The sequence below is a fragment of the Temnothorax nylanderi genome, unplaced genomic scaffold (genome assembly GCF_030848795.1).
Source record: "Temnothorax nylanderi isolate EJ_2023f unplaced genomic scaffold, tnyl_v1.0 TNYL_tig0444_pilon, whole genome shotgun sequence".
Classification (NCBI taxonomy): Eukaryota; Metazoa; Arthropoda; class Insecta; order Hymenoptera; family Formicidae; genus Temnothorax; species Temnothorax nylanderi.
The window spans coordinates 41,332-53,762 of NW_027249506.1; the positions used below are offsets into that span (position 1 = coordinate 41,332).

General features: G+C 38.9%; 2 protein-coding genes across 5 annotated transcripts in view; one reads left to right on the plus strand and one right to left on the minus strand.

The window, feature by feature from the left end:
- LOC139782838 (uncharacterized) overlaps window positions 1-12,431 on the minus strand; it is a 128,503-nt gene that overhangs the window by 22,496 nt on the left and 93,576 nt on the right. The gene's annotated exons all lie outside the window — the stretch shown is intronic.
- The window catches only part of LOC139782836 (protein I'm not dead yet-like), a 91,869-nt gene continuing 90,299 nt past the window's right edge, over window positions 10,862-12,431 (plus strand). The window contains exon 1 of the mRNA XM_071721921.1: window positions 10,862-11,011. The gene's annotated coding sequence lies outside the window, so the exon portion shown is untranslated. The remainder of the gene's footprint in view (window positions 11,012-12,431) is intronic.

A 12,431-nucleotide genomic window follows, 5' to 3' on the forward strand; every position in this document is an offset into this window, starting at 1 on the left:
AAATATGGCACCTGGCAACACCGAGGGCCGGATTACTTGGTAATCCGACCCTAGCGACGAGGACCGATGACGCGAAAGCCAGCACGCGTCGCGGTAATGACCATATATGGTCATTCGGGATATCACCAGCCCGCTAGGACGTTGATCGCGAAGTCAAAATCGCTGACTGCTAAGTCAGCAATGCCGAGGCAATAAAAAGCCCGCCCTTCCAAGGAACGGCGGGCAGTCTAAGAATCGAGCGCGTACCGCGAGTCAACGAAACGTTAATTGTAACCCGCAAGTCAGGGTAGTGCAAATCTACAAGTGTATCAATAAAACTATCTTTTATTAAACGCGACTGCAAACTACATATCACCAGTGTCCTCTCTCCCTCTAATCGGCGGATCCAAAGAACTCGGTGCCGGCCCTGATCTCCAATTCAAGGCGGCGGCACAACAATTGGTGGCAGCGGTGGGATTCGCTAACTGGACGAGAGGACATCCTGCCAGACTTACGCCTGCAAAAAGGAGCGGATCATCAAAAGGCGGTAAAACATCCCGGAGAGGAACAGCCGACCAGATCCAGAGCGAGAAAAGCCACGGTAGTAGCCCCCGCGTGTTATCAGCGACACCGGAGAAGGCCCCGACCTACCGTACAGACTCGCCAGCCCGAAGCAGCGAAGCAGGGACGCAGCGAAGCAGAGGCGCAGCGAAGCAGCGACGACGAAGCAGCGAAGCGGCCCTGCAGGACAACGACTCAGCGGAAAACGGACGCGATGCGCTACACGGCGTTACTGTAAGTCCGTTACAATTTATCATTGCGAACGCCAAATGTAAAACTTTGCGAGCGACGCGAGACGGTCCGCGAACGCCGATAACAAAAATAGTGAGAGCCGATAGATGTCAGACGGCGAAATCACCCCATTCCGCCCCGTCCGAAACGCATCGTTCCTACACAGCGAACCAGCACTGCGCGCGATAGAATATAGCTCGCGAAGTCCCGTGCGCGTCAATAGAAATACCGATAGCGAAACATTAGACCGCGTGCGACGGAATTTAGACTCACAATTTTCGGACGATAGCACACCGGTGCTAGAACTGCACCCGAACGTCATTATAGAGCGGGAATTTTCGTTCGACGAGATAGACGCAAGTTTAGCGCGTGAAAATAACAATAATAATTGCGGTAACGGCGACGATAGACTGACCCCGACACAAACAGACGCACACTCCGACGTCGCAAGCAGTACGATTAGCAGAATCGCTCAACGAGGAGAATTCTCCCTGACCTCTTACGACAGCGACGTATTCGATCCGACCGAAGAGGATTACACCCCCCGAGCCAACAAGATGAGCCAGCCAGGACGAGCGGCTCCGGTTAATACACCCCGAGACGAAACTCGAGATATGCCGGAAACATCAGAGCAGATCGACGCGGAAATAACGCGACGCTCGGTAAACGGGCGACCGTCCGAAATTTACCAACGCCGAGCCCCTGAGCCGGCGCGAGCAGGTCCAGGAGCACAGGACTCCGTGCTAGACGACCTCCTGAATATGATGCGCGACATGCAGGATCGCATGAACCGTTCAGAGGCCGCGGAATTCGAGCGCTCTGTCGAACTCCTTCGCGCAGTGCGCGATGTACAGGACCGCGTAAGCAGGCTAGAAGCTGTAAACTATGAGCTCCCCGACGAAATAGGTCGCCGCGGGCGCAGCCAAGGTCCTCTGGACATTACCTACGGGCGCACGCATACCGACGTCCGAAACCAACCGGGACATCACCTCGGGTGCCTCAGCCTAAAGGCAGCCCGAAACATGATACCCGAAATAGACGGAGAATCCCGGGAGCGCGTCCGCAAATTTCTGAACGCCAGTAATTACGCAATGAAGAACATACACCCCGCGGATGAATCAATACTTTTGGAGGCAATGTTATGCACCAAATTTAAAGGCAAAGCCATGATAAATTTTGATACGCGCGATATTCATGATTTTGCGCAGTTAAAACGCGAACTAGAAACAGAATATCTAGGCAAGCGCAGTATGACCCACCTGCAACTAGAGTTTAACTCCCTAAAGCAAAAATCGGGGGAAAGCGCGCAGGAATTCGGGCGACGCGTAGAAAAACTAGCGCGAGAACTATATGAAGCCATGGAGGAAGGCCAAGGGCACTCACAAGAGCAGCAGAAGGCCATTCTCGACAGTATAAAGGTACAGGCCCTCCATAATTACCAGATCGGGCTGCACGAGGACATTAAAATGGTAGTCAGGGCGCAGCGATACTAAACTTTGCAGGAAACAATAACCGGCGCCACGTCAGAGGAGAAATGGAAAGGACCTCCTCAGCGCGCAACATATACTACCGACCGAAACAAAAACGGTCAAGAGCAAACCCGACAAGCTCAGAGCGTCGGAGTCAAGTGCAATAAATGCGGAAAGCTAGGCCATAGCGGACAAGAATGCCGTACTAGCCGATACGCCAATAGATATTCTCTCCCGAGAGCGGAAAAACCCCACGGAATAAATACAGTTGAGAAATATTGCTTCCACTGCAAGAAAGAGGGGCACAAACGGGAAGATTGTTGGCAGCTGAACGGCCGACCCGAAAAGGAAAGAACACGCCAATCTAAAACTGATGGAAATAAAAAACCACAGGTATATACCACAGCGAAAGCGTTTAAGCATACGTCAGACAAGGACGATGAAATATCGAATAGCAGCAGCAGCGGCAGCAGCAGTAGCAGTGAAGAGGAAAAGAGACCGAGAAAGCATAAGGCGCGAGCCGTGAGCGAGTATCAAGTTACTCAAGTGACAAGCAAGACTAGTAAAAATTATAATCTAGATCTCGTGACACTCCCGATGCAGGAAACCAAAACGGGAAAAATGAATTTTTTGATCGATTCCGGAGCAGCACTAACCTTTATCAAAATAGGAAATTTGAAAGGCAATACACAAATGCGTGAAAAGAAACTAGCACTGACAGGGATAACAGGACACCAACTGTACAAACTTGGAAAAATAAAAGCCACAATAAAATTGGGAAAACAAGTCATACCACAATATACGTGGTAAACGACGACTTCCCGATGGATTATGAAGGAATACTAGGAATCGATTTCATCAAAAAGCACAGAGCAGACTGTCTCCATGGGAAAAACGTATTGAGAATCGGCGGAGTAAATCTTAAGCTCCGACCGTATAAGAAGCTAATTCAACCCCCCCGCAGTAAAACAATCATACAGACGACAGGTGCAAATCGAAATAGAAGAGGTATTGTAAAACGTGTAAAACCTATTTCTGGAGTTTTCATCGGAAGTTGCATGATAAAACCAATAGATTCCAATTGTCTGAGAAGCAAATTAAACGTCACCGGGAAGACAGTACAGATGCTCACACCGCATGTAACTCGAGAAGAGATGCCGGTGAATGACACGGTTGACGGACTCACATTACCCGCGACTGAAGAGCGCAACTCAATTCAAGAACAACGCGAGAAATTACGTAAAAAACGCATGAAAATTAAATTAAATAATAAAGAGGAGAAGGCGTTAGAGCAGAGATGCGACGATTTTTGCGATATATTTCATTTGGAAAACGATAAGCTAACACACACCACGGCGGTGAAACATGAGATCACGACGCGAGCTAATAGCGCACCGGCGAACAACCGGCGTACAAATGTATTTACCAGAATTAAATATAACTAATACCATAGAAAAAAGTATAACCTTAGACAACAAATTAGATTCCGAAAAAGAAATAAAGTTAGAACCAGTAATCAAAGATCCGTCGGAATTAATCAAATTAAGTTTAAGTCTAGATGAAATTAAAAAAGAAGTGGAAAATAACCAACCCAGCGTTTTTTCGAATAAGAATATTGTATATCCTGTAGGTTCCGCGACCATAATAGTAGTAGTAGTAAGCATTATACTTGTAATTATTTATGTAATAAAGAAAAAAGGGAATCATTAAGAATTTAAAAGGAGAAATCACAGCATACATATTAGCATATAAGAAAATTAGAGTGTAACCTCTCAGGAAAAAGAAAAACACAAATAAATAAATAACGAAAAACTTCGACTACCTCAGTTTTTCTTTTTCCGCGGGGGAAGGGATGTTGTGAGCGCACAACGTATTCGCGATAAAGTATGGCACCTGGCAACACCGAGGGCCGGATTACTTGGTAATCCGACCCTAGCGACGAGGACCGATGACGCGAAAGCCAGCACGCGTCGCGGTAATGACCATATATGGTCATTCGGGATATCACCAGCCCGCTAGGACGTTGATCGCGAAGTCAAAATCGCTGACTGCTAAGTCAGCAATGCCGAGGCGATAAAAAGCCCGCCCTTCCAAGGAACGGCGGGCAGTCTAAGAATCGAGCGCGTACCGCGAGTCAACGAAACGTTAATTGTAACCCGCAAGTCAGGGTAGTGCAAATCTACAAGTGTATCAATAAAACTATCTTTTATTAAACGCGACTGCAAACTACATATCGCCAGTGTCCTCTCTCCCTCTAATCGGCGGATCCAAAGAACTCGGTGCCGGCCCTGATCTCCAATTCAAGGCGGCGGCACAACACTAAGCATTTTAGAGAAAAACGTTTTAGACAAAAATTGTATGGTTTTGAGGGGAACATAAGATGGTGTCATTGATTTGGCCTTGGGTGGCATCGTTAAGGTCAGGTCAAGGACACCTTCAGTTTCTTATCAAATCAATGACACCATCTTATGTTCCCCTCAAAACCATACAATTTTTGTCTAAAACGTTTTTCTCTAAAATGCTTAGTTTTTGAAAGAAAAGGGGTGGTCTCAGACACCCTGTATATATATATACCTAGCAGCATTAATTCAAAACTGTTTCAATTAATTGTAGTTAGATAACAACTAAACCAAAGACCATTAAAGATTTAAATAGAAACACATTATTCCATACCATTAATTAATTTATCCCTTAAAGGGATCATTTTGTACATGTTTTCCCTACATTTTCAATGTCTTCCTCATCCTATATGTTAACATTCTCTGTCTAATGTCTAATGCAATTATAGAAAGGAATTTCTTAAAATATTGTACAATATTATTTTAAATGTAATCTCGTGCAAAAAATATATTTTACAAGCTATTACTTATTGTCCTCAATATACTTGGTATAACATTTTTATTTCACTCTTTTTTCATGACATTTATATATTTGGTCTTTTTCCTTGTGTTTTTTAATCATTTTTTGAATGATAAGCTAAAGAACACTATCTATTCATCATTTAACATATATTAAGTTTTGCGTAGATACTATTTTTATTAAATAGTAGATACTATTTTTATTAACCCTTAAATGCCACCCGGGGTCCAGCGGACCCCAGACCCTTTAGAATGATATATTTTCAAATGTTCCCGCCAAATATGGAGCTCATATTTATTTATTTATTATTTTTTATTTTTTTGATTTTGGAGCCAACATTTTAACTGTTGGCGATCTTAATTTTTTATACTATGTTGAAATTGAAATTTTAACAATATAAGCATTTTATTCTCTTTTCTAAGCCTTGAACAACATTGAAAATAATTTTCATAACTAAATATCAAAAAATCAATAAGTAAGGAGACATTTTTCATGCTGGGGTCTTTTAGACCCCATGTGTCATTTACGAGATTCTTGAGAGGTGTGGCATTTAAGGGTTAAAATAAAAAATATACTTAGCGCTTTTTTTACATTTCTAATGTCTTTTTTTCAATATTAAAAATCGAAATGTCAATTTTAAGTTATTGCTATTCTACAAAATTTGATATTATTAATATTCTTTTTGAAAATGGCTAGCATAAAAATCATGTTTTTTCATCTACTTCAAAAATTAATTTGGTTTTTCGTTTCAAATAAACAGTAAAATTATGTCTGATACTATATAAGCTGACAGCATTCTTAAAGATTGTTGTTACTTCTTCATTTTTTGATATTTTTTGATACACTTTACATTATTGCCTATTTTATATTAAATATTTTTGTTTGCCAAAAAATGTACTTGTTCATTATTTTTACATTTGTCATAAAAGTTCACAAAAATTGATATATGTATATTCTGTTTTTTGATCTCCTAGATATATATAACTCCTTAAATCCAATTTATTCCTTAAATAATGACATACTAAAAATTGAATTTTTAAATCTAAATTTTTGAGATATATTTTAAAATAGTTTACTGATTCTCATCTTGTTCTCATCTACGAAGGCAACAAACGCTTTTCCCGCTCTCTTAACCTTCGAGATAAAATTGAACCAGATCCAATTTGGTCGTCAGTATTCTGCTGTACGGGTATGACGAAACATGAAACATCAGTTCAATGTTAAGTTTGCGGCCATGCGACAACGTGATTGTAAGATCATCCGAATACGAGTCATTTTCGACAATCACTAATTCCATAACGAGATCCGGTAACTGTGTGCCAATCGCGAAAGATTCAAGAAACAATTGAATTATGATGATGCTAGATGACGATATCAAGTTATATAACAATTAATAAGTATGTTGAATACTAATAATGCGCTTAAAAAACGAGACTTTTTCCCCATTAAAAAGAGTTTTCGAGAAAATATGAATAATATTAACAAATTGAGTTCTTTTAGAGAAAAATACGTACAAAAGTGGGTAGTAAAAATAAAAAAATATCCATAATAATAAATTTAATCTAAATTTATGTTTAATTAAATGCAAAATTTCGTAAAATTGAAAACAAATGTTTGATTATATGTTACCGTACTATGTCGTATCACATATCAAACGCGAATTATCAAATTCGAAACAATTAAATCTTGCCACATTCGTTCTGGAGGTGAACGGATATTTATCGTTGTGAATGTGAATGTGAGTTGGCAAGATCGTAAGTATGATTTAAAAATTATAGCAAGCATCTAGTATTGTAAATTTTCATTCCTTATTCAACAAATTATAAATTTTAAGAAGATTATTTATATTATATAATATAAAATCTAGCGGCATTCGATAATCTTTTTTGAAGCGTAGAAATCAATATATCCTTTATTTTACCTTATGTATTATTTATCAGTACTAAATTACCTTTTTTAAAAAAAGGTAAAAAAAGACGCCAAGTACACGCGCAATGTATTTTGTAAATTCAAAAATTCAACTTAAGTGGTAGCTTTATTTCTCTTTAACAAAATTATATCACAAAATTACGTTACCTAACTCAACTTAAGTGATATGTACAAATCCAAAAATCCAACCTAAGTGGTAGTAGCTTCAATTTCTCCTTAACAAAATTATTATATCATAAATTTGTGTTACCTAACTCAATCCGAGTGACATGTATTTCAAAAAAAGATGTGAAATCTTTAAATTGCGCCAATTACAAAGAGAATATATATATTGCTTTGAAAAATAATTGTTGTGCAACTACTTTTAAAAAATAAAACCCAAGTGGTACATATCTTTGTGTTCCCATTCAAGAGTCTTCCTATTCCAACCCAAGTGATAAAAATAAAAATACGTTTATTGACTCCCCTCAGGGTTGCAAGGCGTTTTTGTAGGAACGTTCCCAACCCTTTATTCAATTCTCATCCAATACTACCCTTCTCCTCTCACTTAACCCTTTGGATCAACGGCTTAACGTCTCTTTCCGAAAGACGGAGCTCTGTTTGCTCCGCACAAGAGCCTATCTTGCACGGAGGGCGCAGCTTTCGGAAAAAACTTTTCCATGTTTACATGGCTCTAGTGAACTCGAACCTGGTTCCTCAGATTACGAGTCTGGCGCTCTACCACTAGACCACACTGCCGCCTCCAACCCAAGTGGTAGTAGCTTTAATTCTCCTTAACAAAATTATAATATTACAAAGAACCATTTTAATCACAAAGAATTAAAAAATTTAATTACAAAATAAAAATATTTAATAAAAATAAAATAAATAAATTTTTCTTGTAAAAAAACTTGGCGCTGCTTTTTTTACTCCCATCGTATTCTTCCCTAAATTGTTTATTGTTTTTTTTATTCAATCAAAAATTTTAGTACTTTATTAAATTTCGAAGTCTAGCAGCGCCAAATTTTTTTGCAGCCTTGATATCTTTCTATCCTAGCCGATAAGTCATAAGTCATATCGATCTGATTTACCTGTTGGGTCGATAATAACGCGCGCACGGTTTATCATCAAAAGCGATATTAGTGTCGAAAAAGTGTAAGGGACATCAATTTTTTAGGGCGACGACGACGATAATAATAACGACGTATCTTAATCGAAATATTTACATTTCGGACTTTGCATCGTAATATCTCCGCTCGTAGGGCACGTAGAGGAAAAATAAAAACACGTTTATTATATAAATCGACCAAGCTATCGATTGAGCCTACTTAGAACTCGATCCGTTCAATCATTATCGAGATCTCAAAATCTCGGGTACTTACAACTCGTCGCGTCGCGTAAAAGAGTCACGGTGCGGTCTCGCTTTGCGTGTACTTGGCGCGAGACACCGTGTCTCTTGATTTTACATTATATTTTATATTTTATTTATCTTTCTTTTTTTATTTTTCTATTTTCTATTTTTTTCATTAATATTTTAATTTTATAATTTATAATATTTCACCATTTTCTTATATTTGATTTTAAATGTCTTTCTCAAGATACAAACTTATGCTTATATAATATACTCTCAATTGCATATTTATGATGTTACATATTATGATATTTAATAAATAGTGCAAAGTTTTTAGTGCCAATTGGTTAATATTATTACACATAGTAATATAGTAATATGCGAAAATTATTTCTCACCAAAGTATTTTTCCCCACGTTTTTGAGACTTGAGACTATGTTATTATTATTTCTACCAACCTCCTCTACAAATGCATTATAGAAGTAAAGTGTGTGTGCATTTATGGCCCAAAACCACTTAATAAAATAGGCGAGATTCTTTTTTAGCTATCTTCGTTTTTCAATTCTCTTAAATTGTACAAGAGATATAAAGGTCTATCGCAATTTTGTGAAACGTATATGTATGTAGAGTCCTACAAAAGTGTTGGCTTGATATCTGGAAAAATAATCATAAAATTCAAAAAAATAAAAAACAGTTTTGCAATATACGTAAAATACTACGACGCGATTACCTAATATTGTATGTAGTTCCCTTTATTTTGAAGTACAACCTCACAACGTTTCGGCATGTTTTTGACGAGTTTGTCATATTCCGAAGGTAATGACTTCCATATCTCCCTGATACGGCGGCATAATTGCTTCAATGTAAATATATGTTTTCCATAAAGCTTAAGCTTCAGTTGAACTTTCGCATACAAACAAGTCTCGGCTTTTCAAAACGGTTTTTCATTACCTTCGAATATGCCGAAAAACTCGCTAAAAACATGCCGAAACGTTGTGAAGCTATACTTCAAAATAAAGGAGACTAGATACAATATTAGGTAATCGCGTCGTAGTATTTTACGTATACAACAAAGCTGTTTTTGAGAACAGTTTTTTGAAAATAATTATTATTACTCCAGATATCAAGCCAACGCTTTTGTGGGACAGATCGTATGTGCGTTTACAAGTTATTATTGCTACTGTATGAGGGTTAAACGAACTGACATATAAAACAAGCGTAGCATCTGAGCATATTTAACAGATCAATTAATCTGCTCCGTCTTTATGTTACGTAAACGCGTCTATCATCCGGGAAATTTGTAAACACGCCATGTAAAGTATAAACGTGTTATATGTTGTCTATGAAAAATGTGGAATCACAGATTCTGAACAACCAAACAATTCTACTCGTTTCGCAAATCGATAATAATTATACGGAGGAATTCCTATGATATGTGACGTAAAAAAATTATACAAAAGATATAAATTATCTTGTATTTTATTAGAAGAATTAGGATACATTACATTAAAACTAGAATTTTTCAATTCCCGATATAAAATTAAAGTGCAATTCAATATGGGATTTAATTAAATAGTATCGTAATAGATGTCATAGATAGCAATTAAATCTTTCATTTCTAAAGCTACGCAAATTTCTTATCCAAAAATTAATTTCGAATAATTAAAAAAAATCATACATTTGACCGAATTAAGAATATATGTAAGGGAGACCGGGGCTAAAAGGTCTACGGGGTAAATACGTCTAATCAAATATCTCGGAACCTGTATATTGTGCGAACTCGCTATTAACATTGTAAACGCTGCTTATGGTACCCATGTGACCCCAACGGAGTTTCGGCAGGTTACTTGCCGTGTTATGATTTTTACGAGGGCAAACGTGTTTTCGGAAGGTGAAAGTGAAATTTTCTGCGCGTGGAAATTTTGTAATATCTGCAATAATATTTGCTCTCCAAATCTCGAAGTACGTGATTATAATGAGTAATGCATGCTGAGCACGAATCCAGTGTAGTTTTTTCATTATCGTTGATGTCTAATATTTCATGGGCGATCAAACCTGAAACTTGTGTTTGGGGCTAATCGGTCTACAAGCACCCGGGGCTAATCGGGCTAATCTCGTCACTGTGGCGCGCCGGGCGCACCGCACGACTTCAGCTCACGGCGATTTCAGGTTAGGTTTCCCTCGAGCGTGATTCTGTCTTCCCTTGCACGTGCGTCAGTTTGTGTAGGAGGGAAATGGTACGCACGTATCGTCGCAAAACGGGTGTTTTGGCCGACCGAAAAGATGGCGGACCGTTGTTTTCGAGATCGCTCGCGCTCACGGCACGTCGGCGAGGTACGGCGAGGCACGGCACGGCTCTGAGATCCCGCAATTTCCGCGCGAGAGTTGACATGCCGCGCGCGCGGTAGATCGTCCCGACTCCCGGCCGCGGTAAATCGTCGTTGTTGGTCGTTGTGTCAGTGACAGTCGCGCGTGCGACCGCATCGTCCAGCGTTCGCCGCATCGTCTCGGCGTCATTGTCGCCGCCGTTGTAATGGTGGTGATCATCGTCGTCGTCGTCGTCGTCGTCGTCGTCGTCGTCGTGGTGGTCGTGGCCGTCGTCGTCGTCGTCGTCGGCGCGTCGAGGAATCGGCGCGAGAACGCCGTCGAGTCGGTAAAATGGTCGCGCTCCACCGCGAGCTTTTCTAACCCCCCTGTCGCTATTTATCGCTCTCCCGCGAGAAACGCGGCTTGGTTAGGTTGCTCGAGGGTCCGCGCTGATCCTATGGCACCGGAACGCCGTCACGCGTGTTCCCCGTGGTTGCCCGCGTTGACAATGTGACGTGCCGTTGGGGAGTTTACGATTTGGTTAATCTCTGTATTAACGTGCCTAAATTGTTTTATGGAATAGGTAAAACAATTATTTTTTAATAATGTTTCGCATAAAAATTTTAAATAAATTTTTATATTTTTCTCTTAAAAAACAATTATTAAAATGTATCCTATCATTTTTCAGGATTAGATGTACGTATATGTATTAAAAATGCAGTGTGACCGATTAGCCCCGGCATTTTTGAGATTTCAATTTTTCCACCGTTGTCGTTTTTGCTCTATACCGGTTAAACAAAGCGACGTAGATAAAAATTTCCTTAATAAATTTTGTAGCTAAAGGTTCACTCTTTACAGTGGTATACCACATTTAACTAAAATTATTTATTTTCTTGTTAAAAATCGGCACCGAAAAAAACAGACCGTTTAGCCCCGGTCTCCCCTATTTAATATGTCGCGATATGTAGAAAACTAATTACAACGTTATATATATCGTAATTTCCTAGTAACATTTAAAAGGATATAAAAATGTAAATTATATAATTTAAAAAATCAAGTCAAGAATAACGCTTTCTAGATATACAATCAATTTCAAACTTAAGGCAAATAAGAGCAAAACGCCGATTTTATAGCAAATAATAAATAATATTTAATAAATTAAAACAAAATACAAACGCATTGGTCTTAGTTTAGACCCTCTTCAGTGTAATATTTCGCAATAATCTTAAATTTAATCATCAACAACGCATAAATAACAAGTAGAAACTTGTTTAAGTGAGCAAGTAGAAACTTGCACATTGCTTCCTTATAGTTTTTAAGTGTGCAAGTAGAAACCTGCACATTGCTTCCTCTATGAGGAAGCCTGTTTTTTTATGCATAATTATTAGTAGATATTTATTAATTTGGCTTCCTCATAGAGGAAGCAATGTGCAGGTTTCTACTTGCACACTTAAAAACTATAAGGAAGCAATGTGCAAGTTTCTACTTGCTCACTTAAACAAGTTTCTACTTGCACACTTAAAAACTATGAGAAAGCAATGTACAAGTTTCCACTTGCACACTTAAAAACTATGAGGAAGCAATGTACAAGTTTCTACTTGCACATTTAAAAACTATGAGGAAGCAATGTGCAAATTTCTACTTGCACAGTTAAAAACTATGAGGAAGCAATGTGCAAATTTCTACTTGCACACTTTTTTTTATGGATAGAGTATCATTAAAGATATTTACACATTTTTTAAGCAGAAATCGGTAAAGCCCTCTCA